Source organism: Oryctolagus cuniculus, chromosome 15 (genome assembly GCF_964237555.1).
Source record: "Oryctolagus cuniculus chromosome 15, mOryCun1.1, whole genome shotgun sequence".
NCBI classification, from domain to species: domain Eukaryota; kingdom Metazoa; phylum Chordata; class Mammalia; order Lagomorpha; family Leporidae; genus Oryctolagus; species Oryctolagus cuniculus.
The window spans coordinates 13,891,512-13,905,889 of NC_091446.1; the positions used below are offsets into that span (position 1 = coordinate 13,891,512).

General features: G+C 42.9%; 1 protein-coding gene across 1 annotated transcript in view; it reads right to left on the reverse strand.

Annotated features, from left to right (window-relative positions):
- The window catches only part of LOC100339265 (pancreatic triacylglycerol lipase), a 103,709-nt gene extending 98,507 nt beyond the window's left edge, over positions 1–5,202 (reverse strand). Inside the window, exon 1 of the mRNA XM_008270572.4 lies at positions 5,093–5,202. The gene's annotated coding sequence lies outside the window, so the exon portion shown is untranslated. The remainder of the gene's footprint in view (positions 1–5,092) is intronic.
- Positions 5,203–14,378: the final 9,176 nt, after the last annotated feature.

The following is a 14,378-nucleotide window of genomic DNA, read 5'->3' on the forward strand; positions in this document are numbered from 1 at the left end:
GCTTCTCGTCTGGCGCTTCTCGGTCCGTTTCTCTTCTTTCTCTTCTCTTCGCTTCGATGTCCGGTCTGCTTCGCGCGCTGTGCCGTGATCGGTCGGTCGCGCAGCACCTCGCGACCACAGCCCCACCCCCCCTTTCGTCGGAGTGCGGCCCCCTCCTCTGTACACTCGTACACCACACCCCTCCACACTCCCTCACCACCCACACCATCCACTCAGCACCACACCTCACCTACACCACGACCTACACCACACCACACCTCTCACTCCACTCCTCCACCACCCTCTCCTCACACTCACCACTCCACACCACACCACACCTCACTCCACACCCCACCCACCCACACCTCACCCTCCTCTCCACACCTACACCTACCTCTCCCCACCCTCCTCCCCCACTCCCTCCTCTCCTCACCTCTCCACACCTACTCCACTCCCTCTCCTCTCCTCATCCTTCCTCTCTCCTCTCCACTCCCCTCCCTCTCATCCTCTCCTCTCCACTCCTCTCCTCACCCTCCTCCACTCCCTCCTCTCCTCTCCACTCCACACCTCTCCACTCCTCTCCTCACCTCTCCTCCCTCCTCTCCTCTCCTCTTCCTCTCCCTCCTTCTCCTCAGCCTCTCCTCTCCTCTCCTCTCCTCTCCTCTCCCACTCCTCTCCTCTCCTCTCCTCTCCTCCTCTCCTCTCCCACCCTCCTCTCCTCCACTCCTCTCCCCTCCCTCTCCCACTCCTCTCCTCTCCTCTCCTCTCCTCTCCTCTCCTCTCCTCTCCTCTCCACTCCTCTCCTCTCCTCTCCTCTCCCTCCTCTCCCCTCCTCTCCTCTCCTCTTCCTCTCCTCTCCTCTCCTCTCCTCTCACTTCCCTCCTCCTCTCCTCTCCTCTCCTCTCCTCTCCTCTCCTCTCTCTCTCTCCTCTCCTCTTCCTTCCTCTCCTCTCCTCTCCTCTCCTTTCCTCTCCTCTCCTCTCCTCTCCTCTTCCTCTCCTCTCCTCTCCTCTCCTCTCCTCTCCTCTCCTCTCCTCTCTCCTCTCCTCTCCTCTCCTCTCCTCTCCCCTCTCTCCTCTCCTCTCCTCTCCTCTCCTCTCCTCTCCTCTCCTCTTCTCTCCTCTCCTCTCCTCTTCCTTTCCTCTCCTCTCCTTTTCCTCTCCTTTCCTCTTCCTCTCCACTCCTCTCCTCTCCTCTCCCTCTCCTCTCCTCTCCCTTCCTCTCCTCTCCTCTCTCCTCTCCCTCCTCTCTCTCCTCTCCTCTTCCTCTCCTCTCCTCTTCCTCTCCTCTTCCTCTCCTCTTCCTCTCCTCTTCCTCTCCTCTCCTCTCCTCTCCTCTCCTCTCCTCTCCCTCTCCCCTCCTCTCCTCTCCTCTCCTCTCCTCCTCTCCTCTTCTCTCCTCTCCTCTCCTCTTCCTTTCCTCTCCTCTCCTCTCCTCTCCTTTCCTCTTCCTCTCCTCTCCTCTCCTCTCCTCTCCCTCTCCCTCTCCCCTCCTCTTCCTCTCCTCTCCTTCCTCTCCTCTCCCTCTCCTCTCCTCCTCTCCTCTCCTCTCCTCTCCCTTCCTCTCCTCTCCTCTCCTCTCCCTCTCCTCTCCTCTCCTCTCCCTCTCCCCTCCTCTCCTCTCCTCTCCTCTCCTCTCCTCTCCTCTTCTCTCCTCTCCTCTCCTCTTCCTTTCCTCTCCTCTCCTTTTCCTCTCCTTTCCTCTTCCTCTCCTCTCCTCTCCTCTCCTCTCCCTCTCCTCTCCTCTCCCTACCTCTCCTCTCCTCTCCTCTCCTCTCCCCTCCCTCTCCTCTCCTCTCCTCTTCCTCTCCTCTCCTCTTCCTCTCCTCTTCCTCCTCTTCCTCTCCTCTTCCTCTCCTCTCCTCTCCTCTCCTCTCCTCTCCTCTCCCTCTCCCCTCCTCTCCTCTCCTCTCTCTCCTCTCCTCTCCTCTCCTCTCCTCTTCTCTCCTCTCCTCTCCTCTTCCTTTCCTCTCCTCTCCTCTTCCTCTCCTTTCCTCTTCCTCTCCTCTCCTCTCCTCTCCTCTCCCTCTCCCTCTCCCCTCCTCTTCCTCTCCTCTCCTCTCCTCTCCTCTCCCTCTCCCTCTCCCTCCTCTTCCTCTCCTCTCCTCTCCTCTCCTCTCCTCTCCCTCTCCCTCTCCTCTCCCTCTCTCTCCTCTCCTCTCCTCTCCTCTCCTCTCCTCTCCCTCCTCTCCTCTCCTCTCCTCCCCTCCCTCTCCTCTCCTCTCCTCTCCTCTTCCTCTCCTCTCCTCTCCTCTCCTCTCCTCTCCTCTCCTCTCCCCTCCCTCTCCTCTCCTCTCCTCTCCTCTCCTCTCCCTCCCTCCCTCTCCCTCTCCTCTCCTCTCCTCTTCCTCTCCTCTCCTCTCCTCTCCTCTCCTCTCCTCTCCCCTCCCTCTCCTCTCCTCTCCTCTCCTCTCCTCTCCCCTCCCTCTCCTCTCCTCTCCTCTCCCCTCCTCTCCCCTCCTCTCCTCTCCTCTTCCTCTCCTCTTCCTCTCCTCTTCCTCTCCTCTTCCTCTCCTCTCCTCTCCTCTCCTCTCCTCTCCTCTCCCTCTCCCCTCCTCTCCTCTCCTCTCCTCTCCTCTCCTCTCCTCTCCTCTCCTCTCCTCTTCTCTCCTCTCCTCTCCTCTTCCTTTCCTCTCCTCTCCTCTTCCTCTCCTTTCCTCTTCCTCTCCTCTCCTCTCCTCTCCTCTCCCTCTCCCTCTCCCCCTCCTCTTCCTCTCCCTCTCCCTCTCCCCTCCTCTTCCTCTCCTCTCCTCTCCTCTCCTCTCCTCTCCTCTCCTCTCCTCTCCTCTCCCTCTCCCTCTCCTCTCCCTCTCCTCTCCCTCTCCTCTCCTCTTCCTCTCCTCTCCCTCCTCTCCTCTCCTCTTCCTCTTCCTCTCCTCTCCTCTCCTCTCCTCTCTTCTCCTCTTCCTCTCCTCTTCCTCTCCTCTCCTCTCCTCTCCTCTCCTCTCCTCTCCTCTCCTCTCCCTCTCCTCTTCCTCTTCCTCTTCCTCTCCTCTCCTCTCCTCTCCTCCTCCCTCTCCTCTCCTCTCCTCTATTCTTCTCCTTTCTTTTCTTTTTTTGTTTTAGCTTGTAATACCTCTCATTTAGCAGAAAAACTTGATATAAAACTATTTATAGTCTTACCCTACTTAATGTGAAGAGCTACACATTTTACTCCAGAACTATTCATGTGATTGTTTACTTGCTAGCTGTCCCAAATTCTTGTAGGGTTATGTATTCTACACTGTGTGTGCTGCCTAACTAAAATTAAAAAAAAAAATCTGAATTTTGGAATGCGTCTGACCCTAAGGAGATGGATAAGGGCTAGTGGAGAAGTAGAAAGGGATGATGTTGGAAAGGCAATGAGGCTGAAGATGTGGTGCCCGGTAGATCACTGGAAGGGCTTTCGCTTTTACTCTGATATAAGGTGGGAAGCCACTGGAGGGTTCTAACAGAACCATGACATGGTGTAACTTCAGAAGGCTTTTATGTTGAGAATAGACTGGAGTAGGGTGAGGGTGCATGCAGAGACCAGCTGAGAGGGCGACTGTAATACACAGCCAAGAGAAAATGCTGGCCAAGATCAGAGCGGTCGCAATGGAGTTGTTGGAAACACTCAGGTTCTGCACATATTTTGAAGGATAATCCAAAAGGATTTGTTGGCAGCAAGGTATAACTAAAAGGAAAATCAAGGAAGGTACCAAGGTTTGAGGCTGGAGCACCTGAAAGACTGGAATTACCTATAACTGAGATGGAGAAAACTTTGGGACAAACAGATTTGGGAACAGATGTCGAGATCAGTTGGGGATAGGCAGATTCAACATGAATTAGACACCAAAGAAGAATAGAGTTCAAAGGAGAAGTTAAGCTGCAGAGACTGAATTTGGAAGTCATAAATTTTAGGTGCCAGAAGACTGAATACAAAGGTACACTATAGAAAATTAAACATGGGGCCCAGCTTTGTGGCTCAGCGGGTTAAGCCGCCACTTGCAACACGGGCATCCCATATCAGAGGGCCGTGTCCCAGCTACTCTGCTTCACATGCAGCTCTCGGCTAATGAGCCCTAGAAAGCACCAGATAATGGGTGTCCTGCCAAATACCTGGGGTCCTGCCACCCATGTGGGAGATCGGGATGGCGTTCCTGGTTCCTGCTTCAGCCTTGTCCAGATCTGGCTATTGCAGCAATCTGGGGAGTGAGGCAGTGGGTGCAAAAGCTAGCTCACTTGCTCACGCTCTCTCTCTGTCACTCTACTACTTGAGTAAACACTTACATCTTATTAAAAAATCAGTAGATGTGCTAAGGGTGTTACAAATGTGATGAAGACATAAGTATTTATTTTCAGGCAGCTGCATACAGATATGTTAAGTACTATAGAAATTACATATTATCTACATTTCCTATAAATGTGCATTTTGTTATTTTTTTTAATTTGGCAGTTATCTCTCCTCAAGTCCCTCCCTACCCAGTTTGGTTCTCACAGTCAATTACAATCACTGCTATGTGTAGACCTTGGGTTTCTCGGCTTCTTTTGCTCCACTTGGCTTAATCACAACTGTAGACAAATTCAGCACTTCACCTACTTCCTGCCTGTACCTGTGTGGCTGAATTTTCCTGGAGAAAATCACCCATGCTGCCTGTCTCACACTGGATTCATGTTTATTAAACTGAACTAGATCCTAAAGCTACCCAGCATCATCTTACGCTTTCCTAGGCCATTTGTTTTTCCAGGTTGTTTCATTCTTCCCCAGCCCACTGAAACCCATTACTTCCCAGCCTTCCAACCATCTTGGCTCATGACCTTGTTTCCTTCTTCAATTAAAAAATAGAAACAAAGAAAAGAGAATTTCCACAGGCTCACAGCACCACATTAAGCCAGCTATCCCCAAATACCTGCCCATCTACTCTGCCTTCTCTTTTGTCACAAGAGATGAACTGTCCTTGTCCCCAACAAAGGCCAGCACTGTCTCCCATGCATAAGGCCCCTTCTCCTCTCACCTCCCGAAAGCTAGCACTCCACAGCACCGTCCTCCACTCTGCTGCACGTTTTCCTGTCTGCAGTCAGTGCCCTCGTACACAAGCAAGCTCTCACATACCTCTCACCACCTCCCACTCCCAGGGACTGACTTCTCTTACCTTCACGTGGCTTCACCCTCCCGGCCACCCTGTCCGGGCCTCCTCAACCTCCACGAGTGTTTCTGGGTAGTTTTCTTTGCTAGCCTCCACACCCCCATCTTCCTGATTTCGTAGTGAGGGAGTGACCTGGACTTTCCTCTCTACCTGAAGTCATTCCCTGGGTGATCTCATCTCTGTTCATGGCTTTAAAGCCACATCATAGAAGACAAGGACAGACTTTGCCCATTTTATTATTCTGCCTCCCCACTCTAACTGCTTCCAGCATTCAACCCTGGACCAGGAAAATCCTGTAAAATAGAGCATGGTTCCCAGAACATATGATTGTCTTATCTCTTTTATTTTTTTAGTCCATAAAAAAGAGCTGGGGTTCATGGACTGAAAATACAGAACTGAACGCTAGAGGTTGGCTGCCACCAGCTAGTGCCACAACTTCGCACCATTTACCTGTACTTGGTTTCTTTACCTGTGAAAACAGTTACCGTTTATTGATTCCTCCTAATTATTATGTCCTAGATTCCATGCTTAGCATTTTACATGAATTATCTAATGCAGTGTGCTCAACCACATGAGGTTACTTTTATTATTGTATTGGCTTTACAGATAAAGAAACTTTGGCTTAGAAAGGTTAAGTACTTGTTTAGAGTTAAGCAACTACCAAACAGTATAAACAGGACCAAATAGAAGCAGATTAGATACTCAAACCAGTGACTGAACTGAAGATAAGACTCAATGATGTCTTCTAAGGACCAAACTATCTCAGACATTTATATGGCACTTTAAAAGAAAGGTGTGTGTCTGCCTACATGATTTCTTTCAGCACTAGAATTCTTATAGTCTATTTTGGCTAACACATCAATTAACTAATTATTATACTTATAAGTACAATACTGAATCCTAGTAGTAAGAACAGATAAAGCCAGTAATTAATATTTAGTAATGAATAAGGAGTCCATAGTGGAAGGAACACAGGTCAATATAGTTATATATAAGAAATGTCTACAGACCAATATATTTCAAAAAACATGAACCATATGGGAAAAAACAACATGTATGTACCAATCAAATTTAATAATTTATTGATCCAAGTATTTATTGAACATCTATCGAATCATATTGAAATGAGAAATTTGTATCTGTTTTCTCATCTGTTGCTACATACCCATCATAGAAGTGAATAAATTGAGATTTTAATAGAGAAGTTATGCCCAAAGCCATATGCCTAGTAAGTGGTCTATCTGGGAGCCCAAAACAAGACTATCTAGAAACTTTTATATCATTGTAAATAGATGCTTTGGATATGCTCACCAGATTCACTCAGTATTTGGAAAAGGATGTCTTTACATTACATAATTTTATAATAAATAGAAACAAAAATAGAAATAATATTTCAAATATATTCATAAATACAGGATACTTCTTTAGAATGAAACTAGTAATAGTAATTTCTTTTAAAAATCAATGTCAATTATATTTTTGATGTGAATATGCTCATAATTTTAAATGATGAGTCTTACCTCTTGATATGCCAAAGAAAAGGAGTGCAGCAATCCAAGTTGCAAGCATCTAATTTGATTTAAAAATCACATAAAATCTTCATGAATATCATTATGTATAAAGGCACTGCACTATAAAATACTAAGTGGTTGGTTTGTTTGTTTTTCAAAACAACATCATTCAATATTTAAACTCTAGGTCCAAAAGAACATATACCTCTCACCACCTTCCATTCCCAAGGACTGCAAAGTACATCAAATTATTGGGATGTGCCTCACATCTTATGATTGGTGATGAAAACTTCTTTAGTTTTATTTAAGATATATAAATTTCATGTATAAAGACTTAGGAACATAATGATACTTTCTACCCTACCCTACCTCCTGCCTATGCTCCCACCCTTTTTTCCCTTTCTTCTTCTAATCCCTCTCTCAATTTTTACAATGATGTACTTTTAGTTTACTTTATACTCATAAGATTAACCCTACACTAAGTAAAGAGTTCAACCAATATTAAGAAGAAATACAAACAAACAAACAAAAAACACTGTTCAGGGCTGTAAACAATCACTGAAACTCAAAAATGTCAATCTTACTCCTATACATTACATTTTTGGTACTCTATTAGTTACCACAGATCAGGGAAAACATATCATATTTGTCTTTTGAGGACTGACTTATTTTGCTAAGTATAAGGGTTTCTAGTTGCATTCATGTTGTTGTGAAAGACAGAATTTCATTCTTTTTTTTATGTCTCGGTATTAATTCCATATTGTATATATACCATAATTTCTTTATCCAGTCATCAGTTGGACATCTGGGCTGAATCCATATCTTAGCTATTGTGAATTGAGCTGCAATAAACATGGAGTATGGATAACTCTTTCATATACTAATTTTATTTACTGTGGGTAAATTCCCAGGATTGGAATGGCTAGGTCTTTGGTACATCTATTTTCAGCTTTCTGAGAAATCTCCATACTGTCTTCCACAATGGCTGTACTAGTTTACATTCCCACCAACACTGGATTAGGGCGCCTTTCTCCCCACATCCTTACCAGCATTTATTGTTTTTTGATTTCTGAATGGGAATCATTCTAACTGGGGTGAGGTGAAACCTCATTGTGGTTTTTGTTTGCATTTCCCTGTGGGCTAATGATACTGAGCATTTTTTCATGCGTCTGTTGTTCATGTGAATTTACTCTCTTGAAAAAGTCTGTTCAAGTCCTTTGCTCATTTTTTGCTTTTCTGCTGTTGAGTTTCTTGAGCTCTTTATAGATTCTGGATATCAATCTTTTATCAGCTTCATAGTTTGCAAATATTTTCTCCCATTCAGTAAGTTGCCTCTTCACTTTGCTGAGTGTTTCTTTTGCAGTGCAGAAGCTTCTCAGCTTGATGTAATCCCATTTGTTTATTTTGGCTTTGATTGCCTGTGCCTCTGGAAGTCTTTGCCTATGCCAATGTCTTGCAGAGATTCCCAGTGTTCTCCTCTAGTAATCTGATGGTATCAGGTCGTAGATTTAGATCCTTGATCCATTTAGAGTTGATTTTGTGTAAGGTGTAAGGTAGGGGTCTTATTTCCTACTTCGGCATGTGGAGATCCAATTTTCCCAACACCATTTGTGGAAGAGACTTCCCTTTCTCCAGGGGTTGATTTTAGCTCCTTTGTCAAAGATTAGTTGATTGCAGATGCATGGATTAATTTCTAGGGTTTTTATTCTGTTCCATTAGTCTACACATCTGTTTTTGTGCTAGCACTAGTTTGTTTTGATTATAACTGCCCTGTAACATGTCTTGAAATCTGGTATGGTGATACCTCCAGCTTTCTTTTTGTTGTATAAGATTGCTCTAACTATTTGGGGTATCTTGTGCTTCCAAATGAATTTTAGCATCTTTTTTCTAGATCTGACAAGAATTCCATTGGTATTTTGGTTGGTATTGCATTGAATCTGTAAATTGCTTTCAGACATTTTGATGATACTAATTCTTCCAATTTATGAACATGGAAGATTTTTCCATTTATTTGTGTGTGTGTCCTCTTCTTTTTATTTCTTTAATGTTCTGTAATTTTCATCATAGATATCTTTCACCTCCTTGGTTAAATGTATTCCAAGGTATTCAATTTTTTCTGTAGCTTTTTTGAGTGGGATTATCTTAAAAGTTCTTTCCCAGCCATGGTACTGTATGTATATACGAAGGCTATTGATTTCTGTGTGTCAAATTTTTTTAAGATTTATTTATTTATTTATTTATTTGAAAGGCAGAGTTAGGAAAAGGCAGAGAGAGAGAGAGAGAGACAGAGACAGAGAGAGAGAGAGAGAGAAAGAGAGAGACACAGAGAGAGACAGAGAGAGAGAGAGAGAGAAAAGAAAGAGAGGTCTTCCATCCACTGGTTCACTCCCCAAATGGCTGCAATGGCCAGCTGTGCTGATCTGAAGCTAGGAGCCAGGAGCTTCTTACAGATCTCCAACACAGGTACAGGGTCCCAAGGATTTGGGCCAACTTCTACTACTTTCTCAGGTCATAGCAGAGAGATGCATCGGAACTGGAACAGCTGGGACTTGAACTGGTGCCCATATGGGATGCCAGCACTGCAGGTGGCAACTTTACCTGCTACACCACAGATCCAGCCCCTTGTCTGTTAATTTTACATCCTGACACTTTACTTTTATGAGTTCCAATAGACTCTTAGTGGAGTCTTTTGGTTTCCCCAATATAAAATTATGTCATCTGCAAATCGGGATAATTTGACTTCTTCCTTTTCAATTTGCATCCCTTTGATTTCTTTTTCTTGCCTAATGTCTCTGGCTAAACTAGAATTAGACAACCTCAATATGTTTTTCATAATACATTTCTGAGTGTAAGCATCCACGTAATATAAACAGCTTTTCTGAGTTCAATAATGCACACAGCTAATCTGCCCATCTTACCTGTGTAGCAATGTAACATAGTGGTCATAATCATTGACTCTAGAACTCAATCCTCAGTTCAAATTCTGGCTGTGCCATTTATTAACAATGAGATCTTGGGCTAGAAAGCCTCACTGTTCCTTTCCTCACCAGTACTATGGAAATAATCATGGTTGCTAACTCATAGGGTCATTGAGGTGACTGAATGACTTACTGTATGAGTAGTGCCTGGTGCTGAGTCAGTACTCTACTGTTAACTTGCACTCCTGCTGCATTTCCAATTCTCTTAGTGCTTGTATGGGCTAATTTATGTTCACAGACAGATAAACACACCTCTGCAGGATTGTATATTGGCTTTATTATATGCTTTAATATAATGCCAACTTGCCTTTTTGACTATTTCATTAACTTAATGTAATGAGCAATTCAATCCATGGATAGTTTCTGAATTTTTAAATGCTCATAGAAAATCGCTGGAAATGTTCCTTGCTTTTGCTTAACTTTTTTGCTTCTCACTATAATAGCATTAATCATATTACAATTTATGAGGCACTCAGTCCTGTTATACAAACCTTGTCACATTATGCAAGAATCAGACAATGAGGTGATAATGAACAAGAGTAGTTCCAAGTCCCAGGTGCTTTACTTGGTTGAAACAGTTTCTGGCACTCCTACAGCCTGTCCTCACTAAAGTGCAGACACACAATAATTAGACAAGTGACTATTCCACAGCACGGAACTGGTATGTCAAGCAGGCTCATGCCATGGAAAAGGTGATATCTAAAATCTTCATTTTCAACTGGTTGTTTTTTCCAAGTGGAACATCAAGAATCAATGTTTTCAACAATACTGTAGGATGAGTATGAATAATATATTATTCATAGCTGCTCTGAGAGACTGTACTTTATCCATATCTGTATCCCAAGCAACAAGGATGGAGTTTGCACCTCAGTAGGTATTTAACTTAAATTTTATCTTCTCTTGCAAGCTTTCACAGCACTTTTAATGAAACTGCTATAGCACTTCGCATGTCACAGAATGGTTAGGCACTGACCTATTCATCTCCTCCCATAGACTGAACTGTTCTGGACAAGGACTGGTTTTTGTTCATTTCTGGTCCCCGAGCACTTAGCAATAAATAGATCTATCATACAAATGTTTGTTAAATGAAAAAAATAGCATTAGATTTCATTGATTTTACATCACCCAAGGACATTCTTGCTCTAGACAGATTATCATTCTGAGAAATGAAGGCTCATTACACTTGAACAATTGTATTCAACTCTGATCAGATGCTGGTGAATCCATAAATGCTGTTCCGCCTGAAAAATGTCACGCAGAGGAGTTAACAATAGCTTTAAAAATCTGTCACAAAACCCATCCTCTTTTCAAAATCTGCAGCCCAGCATTGCCAACTGTCTTGTGACCTTTCTAACTGGGTGTTTTATCTTGCATATAAGCCCAAGAAACTCTTCTCTCCAAAGGGCTCTTCCTCATGCCTTATCGGTTCCTGTTACTGGAACTGCTATTCTTTGAGTTGCAAGCTCTCAGTGTCCACCTCAGCACTGATACGCCCACAGTCCCTGCCTCCCACAATTAGTGAGTTGTGTGGGCCTTTTTGGTTCTCCCTTGATGCTCTCTCCCTCATTCAGTTCCTCCTGTCACACTCACTGTCACAATCCTCAATGGGAACTTCATCTCTGGTGTGGAACATCGCTGCCACCCCAGGCTTCTGTCTCCCCAGCCATGCATTCTAGGCCTTACTTACAGAAAAAACATCTGAGCCACATCTCTGACCGCAGTCTCCTCAAATGTCCCTACCGAATGAAGCTCCAACTACCGTATGTCACTTAGACCAAGAACTCCTCTGCCCGCTCCTCCATCTTGCTCAGAGGCCTGTTCCTTCACGTGTTGCACCTGTCGACCTTTTGAGCTGCTTGCTCATTCTGCTTCTTCTACCTTCATGATCCATTTCCACTTCTCTATACAGGATTCCTGAATCTTCCTCATAGTTCAGGAATCTGTTCAATGCAGTGCCCATGAATATTTTTTCTGATTTCCCTCTAACATATGAGATTTCTTCAGCTTCTGAATACTGGATTTTGTATTATTAATTCTTTTCTAACTTAAGAAAATCTTAGATTGCTTATTTGCTCATTCCCATTACTAAATTGTAAGCTTGAAGGCCGAGTGTGTGTGGGTGTGTGCATGCGCACGCACGCACAGGTTTTTGTAAAACAGATCTCATCAGCATTCATGTACGGCTTTCACAACAGGCCTCCATGCGCTTTCCCACTGTTTCCCACTTTATACATCCTTCAAACTGAACCCCTAAGAACCCGGAAAATCAGCTGGTTGTGCTCACGATTCCCTGCACCTCCTCCTGCACTGAGTCAGATGCAGCCTACGTGTTACCTACACTGTGAAGCCATCCCCACTCTCTGACTCAGCAGTTATTATATACTCTGTGCTCCTCTACACAGTACACATCGCTCTAACTCTGACACTACTACATTATAATCAGACTCAAGTTGGACTGTCCCATCTGACCACCTCCCTGAAATTAACTTTCAACTACTTTCATAGTATTCTTTTAAGCTTCCATATTTCCAGAAAGGTTTAGTTTTGATGAATTAAAATTTTTATTATCAATTTTCATTTTATTTAAAAGACAAAGATTTTCCAACTGCTGGTTCACTCCCCAGAAGCCCACAGCAGTCAGTGCTGGGCCAGGCTAAACTAGAAGTCCAGAATTTAATTTAGGTTTCCCACATGGATGGCAGCGACCCAAGCACTTGAATCATCACCTGCTGCCTCTCAAAATGTACATTAGCAGGAAGATGGGATCAGAAGTGGGGCCAGGACTCAAACTTGGGTACTCCAGTACAGGATCCAGCCATCCCAAGCACCGTGTTAGCTGCTGAACCAATGCCCACTCTGAATTTAAACTTCCTGAGACAAAGATTACTTGGGGTATTTTGGAGACAAATGGGCTTTCTCTTTTCACAGTGTCAGTAATTCAACTGTTATACACAGAATGAGATTGTTCTATTTTGGGTGTATTAAATACATATCTTTAAACTCTCTATATGATAAATCACAAAATATTTTAATAAGAGCACTTACTTTCCTCTGGCAGATTTTATATTTAAATTTTACATGACAGGGCATGCTGTAGAAAAGACAAACCAATTTGACATCAAAGAGAGTAGTATGAAAAAGGCTCTCTAGAGATAGAGATAAATAGAAACACAGGGTATTGGTCTCTACTTCTGATACTTATCCTACCCAGAAATTACCTAGGATCATATACTCTGAGTCTTGACTCTTGTTTACAAAGTGAGGAAGTTGAACTTTGTAATAAAAGGTTCTTTGTGGTTTTAAGACAGCCTATGCTTTAAATTTTAAGGATCACTTTCAAAGAGACTTGAGTAAGCTCTTCTAAGAAAGAAAATAACCAATGTTTCCTCCTGTCTCACGAGGATGCTGTGCTGTAACCATAAAATTATCCTAATGTGTCATTATTTCTTGCTACCTGTGCCGTCTCAGTGTTTATCGCAGTTAGGGGGTCACTGTAAAGAAAGAAGGGTCTCTCTTGGAGTGGATAGATATCATTACACAATTTTAGGAAAGAAGAAAGACTTTAATTTCAACTAAAATAAACAAATGATCAATTTGTCTTGGCGAGTAAAGGGACTGGTGTATGCCCAGTCACATCTGAGACTTTACCGTGGCATGAATATCACTGTTATTTAAAAATAAAATCAGAAACTGAGATTCACTTTTTCCCCCTTATGGAAGGGCTAATGAAAATAACAAGGAATTAAATTTCTTTATGCTCCACCTTAGAGCCTTAGAAAATAAGTCCCACCCTTGGGTTGGGAGACACCTGAGAAAGGAGTAGACTAATTGACAGAAGATAAAGGACTCAATTTAGGAAGAAATCTTCAGATAGTAAAAGGTCCCCAAACTGGAACTCATTAATTGATTACTTCAATAGTATATTTGAGAAACACTGGTTACAAACAGGGCTTTAGTTTTAAATATTGATTCTGCCTCAGAGAGTCTACAGTCTAGGAGAATTTGCAAGGCATATGCATAAAGAACTCTAAATTCAGATAGAAGGTAAAATTAAGAACTGAGTTATATCTTCCTGAACTTAAAAAAAAAAAGGAACTAAGTAGAAAGGCAATAAATCAAACATCATTGGCGATGTTCAAGGAGAGGCTGCATGACTGGGGTAGGAAGTTTAAGAGCATGACTTTCAGGATCTTCTCTGAAAAACGCTTTGCAGTTTTATTAAGTGTATCACTGTAGTAAGGCCTTTTAAAAACTGTCTGATTTTCTGTTCCACTCACATCTCAGTTAGATATTGATTTTTCTTGCAGAAACATATCTCTACTTCATACTACTAATTTCCAATACTAGTTCTCGGAAAAAAACACTGTTAATTAACTTACTTACATGTCAGAGAATTTAATCAATTAGAAAAGGCCAATATTGTTTTTAAAACTATTTCTAAAAATGTAAACTTTTTAAAAAGTATAATCCTGATAATTTTTATAAAGTAAAATAATTACTTTAATAAAAAGTAGAAAAATGCAATGAATAAGCTTATATCTATAATTTCCATTCACTTTTCATACTATTTTAGCTTTGAGATTAACTGTTCAGAATCTTATTTCACAGCCACTCAACTTTTATTGACTTCAATATTGACAGACTCGCTACATGTTATAAAGTCTTGTGTGGCATGATATGTAATTAAAATACTTAGTCTGATAAGTTATATTAGTGGATGTGTGTCAGAGAATGCCTGTTTGCCTTGGAGAAGAATGTAAACCCACACTAATTAATTTATTGTGGAAAAGTCTATCAGGGAAT